Source organism: Dysidea avara, chromosome 12, assembly GCF_963678975.1.
Source record: "Dysidea avara chromosome 12, odDysAvar1.4, whole genome shotgun sequence".
Taxonomy (NCBI): Eukaryota; Metazoa; Porifera; class Demospongiae; order Dictyoceratida; family Dysideidae; genus Dysidea; species Dysidea avara.
The window spans coordinates 17,042,859-17,046,824 of NC_089283.1; positions in this window are offsets into that span (position 1 = coordinate 17,042,859).

A 3,966-nucleotide genomic window follows, 5' to 3' on the forward strand; every position below is an offset into this window, starting at 1 on the left:
AAGGCTAGACTTAAATATATATGGGAAGCTGTATTGCATGAAAACTTCATTTTTAGTTTTAAAAGCAGCCTTGAAATAGTTGCTTACAATGAGTTAGATGTAGCATTGAACAAGTGGTCTTGGAAATTTCAGGAATGCATGCAATCATGGCAGTGTGAAGCAGAAAATAAAATATACAATGCTAAAGATGCTGAAGACCTTAAAAAAATTACACACGAATGCCATGTGGATGCAACGCTCAAATCTCATGATATATTTAAAATGGTTATGGCAGAGTTACTAGCCTTTTTTGATGAAAATGAACATGCTGTGACTTTGGCACAATGGAAAGGACGTACTGAAGAAAAAATAAAAAGATTACATTCTGACTTTGACGAAAATGCACAAACACTATGTAAAAACTTAAAGTTGAGGAAGCAAGAGTGCTTTAAACTCCAAGATTTGAAAAAAGATCAGCAATTTACAGTTCAAAAGCAGATCAATGAGTTAGTGATTAAATCTAAATGTGAGGGAAAGGATTTAACAGATGAACAATTGGAAGTAACATTTGAAACAAACTGGAAACAGTGGAAGGAAGCATTTAGTCAAGTGCAATTTACTAGTGATGAAGAAATAGACCAAGCAGCAGAAACTGCTTTTAAAAATATTTTTAGGCAGCAATATAGTGATATCATGCAGAGCTTGAATCAACAGTCATTGAGTAATAGAAAGTTGTCACAAACATTTTCTGTAAATACCAGAGAACACCTTATATCACGCAGATGGTATAGGTGGGTGGGATTTCCTGCTGTACACCACGAAGATGAAATACTTGCCGAGCATAAAACTAGGGAATTTATTAAAGTTATTAATCATTCATCACTTTCTGAAGATTGCAAAAATTTCAGTGAAGGAATGATTACTGCTCCTTTGAATGACCTTAAGAGGATAATAGTTCAGTTCAACAAAGGCAAAAGAAATTATTTTACATTCAGCTCAACATACACAGTTGATATAGCAATACACGTTAGTGTGCATATAACCCACCGCTGCAAAACAATGATGAAAGAGTATCGAAAAAGAATGATCCATTAATTTCACTTGAAGACCAAAAGTCAACTTTTTTCAATACATACAAAAGTCAATACAAAGAAGCTTCTTGTGATAAAACAGCTGCAGACAACTTTTGTTATCTTCTAGGTAAGCAAATTGAGTCACAAGTAATTAGGGTTTATCCAAGAGAAATTATTTCTTTTATGAAAGAAAAATCTACTTTTCAATCTAAAAAAGGACTAAAATGTAAAATTCTAGAAGATCTTGCAACCGAAGGTATTTTTCATAAGTATGCGTTGTATCTTGATAATGCAGAAGAAAGCTACAAAGATTGGGCAAAGTCATACATTGAAAACCATTGTAATATGAAGACAACCATTAATGGAATGACAAAGCTTGCTGAGATCACTACACGATTAACAGACCAGACATTTCAAAAGATTAAATCAGCAATAGCAAAAACCTCTAAAAATGTTATTCTCCTAGAATGGCTAGAGCAGTTTCATAGTAACCTAAATGGTGCAATACAGCTTGATCTCACTGACCTAAAAGGTGCAATAGGTTATGAACAATTAACTGATTATGAATTCTTTGTTGAAGAAGTTGAGAAAGGGCTTAACGAAGCAATGTCAACCATGATAAAGTCTATTCAAACACCACAATCACAATTGGTAAAAGACTTAATCAACAAAGCAAAGAATTCAGTCAATTTATTGTTACACGAGCCACTGTCTGGTATCTCTTTAACAGGATGCACAGCACGGTGTCCATTTTGCAAAGAGTTTTGTGAATTCAGTGATCCTAACCACACTGCCGAACAAGAATTTCACTCACTTAAAATACATCGCCCCCAATGCTTAGGTAAATGCAGAGATCATCATTCTCAAAGGATGTTAGTGGAGTTGTGTACTTCATTGGTTGGTTCAGAGAGATGCTTTAGGTGTGGTGACACTAATGGAGAGTTTGTGGCATGCAGGCAATACAAGACAATATATCCTAATTGGAATATAGTTCATGACACGGTTCAAGTTCCAGACTATTGGAAATGGTTTGTAGCTAAGCACAACAGACAACTTGCAGTATGGGCAAAAGCAAGAGATGCCATTGTTCCCCATCAATGGTGCAAAATAGATAGAGCTAGGGCTATCAAGAGTGTAAAGGAGACTTATAATTTATAATTCAATTTTGTACACATATTTAGCTACATTTATTTATTAATGCTTGTATAATAGATTTTTAGAAGTGTGACATTTCTTTTCTTTTTTTTTGTTATGCATACATGGGTTTTTTCCTGATAGGTTTTTTCCCCTGGCAATTGCCTAAATAATTCTAAATATGTGACCGGATTTGCAAAAAGGTACCTTTTTCACACACAAAATTTGACCCATTTTTTGAACTTTAAAGCTTCATAACGTTTTGATCATGGTATATAATTGCTTGAAATTTTCACTTAATGTAGCTACAGTATCTGGCTACATTATGATACTAAGAGCAAGTTAAACAGTATAAGGAGTCAACTGTTACATCATTTTGTTTCCTGGTATGTCAAATGTGTGGAAAAGGTACCTTTTCGCAAATCCGGTCACATATTGTGTTGTTGTAATTTGGTGTATATTATACAGAGAAAGTGCATACTTACTATGGAGTTCAGCTACATATTGTATAGCCAATTAGCTATAGTAGCTGTATAACTTAGCTATACAATTACAGTGGAACCTCGATTATCCGAACACCAATTAACCGAACTCTTGATTATCCGAACACCTAATCGACTGCTCAATTAGAGTATTTTGTCAACAAGTGTATGCTTTATTAGAGTAGTTTAGCAAAGCTCTGTATGTAAATGTATGGAAGTTCGATTTTACGTACTTTCGATTTGTGACCGGATTTGTGAAAAGGTACTTTTTCACACACAAATTTTGACCCATTTTTTGATCTTTGAAGTTTCATAACTTTTTAGTCATTGCATAAAAGTGCCTGAAATTTTCTATGGATGCACCTAAAGTATCTGGCTACATGTTGAAACTAAGACCAAGTTGATCAGTATATGGAGTCAAAAGTTACATTGTTTTTTTTTTTGCTTGTCTGTAAAATGTGTGGAAAGGGTACCTTTTCACAAATCTGGTCACATTTTATGAACACCCTTTCCCCCCAATTAGTTTGGATAATCAAGGTTCCACTGTAGTTGCAAATGCACATGCATCATGTATGTATACAGTAATCAGGAACCTTGAAAATACCCATGACTTTGGTGACTGCACTAGTCATGATCATTTGTTACTGGTCTACATACCCACACTATATTATATCCTACAACAGTCAACTATACAACTATAATCAAGACGTATGTGTCGTGTGGCCCAAGAAGCCAGTGTCACAGTGATCTATGCATGTTTCCCTGTTTTCCACACACATGCATATTCCTGGGGATCTGTATTTTCCCAGCATCTCACTAACTGGCTAGCAATCTACAAGTCACAGTGATATGTTTCCCTGCAAAGTGCATGAAAGTACGTGCATACTGTACATGATGCTGCTATATACTACTACTAGCTATAAAACTAATGAATAGGATTATAATTATGTAGTAATGTTAATTTTTTTTTGAAAAACCAATTTTTGTTTTGCTCAAAATTTATGCTTGTGTGTTGAAGCCAGGTTTTGTCAAATTCGGTCACATATCGTTAGTTCTACATTTACTTCAAAAATGCAAGCTCAGTTTCCAGACTTGTGAAAATAATTTTATCATCTTCTCTAGATGGTAACAAACATCTCTGCATCACTACTAAGCTATTAATATAGCTACTAATAAAAGCTTTTGGGTGCATGATTAGATGTCATCAACACTACAGCATGTCAGACAAGTGTTCAAAGTGAATTATGACACAGTCATTGACAATGAAAAAATTCACTGCAGTCAATTATATTTTCATC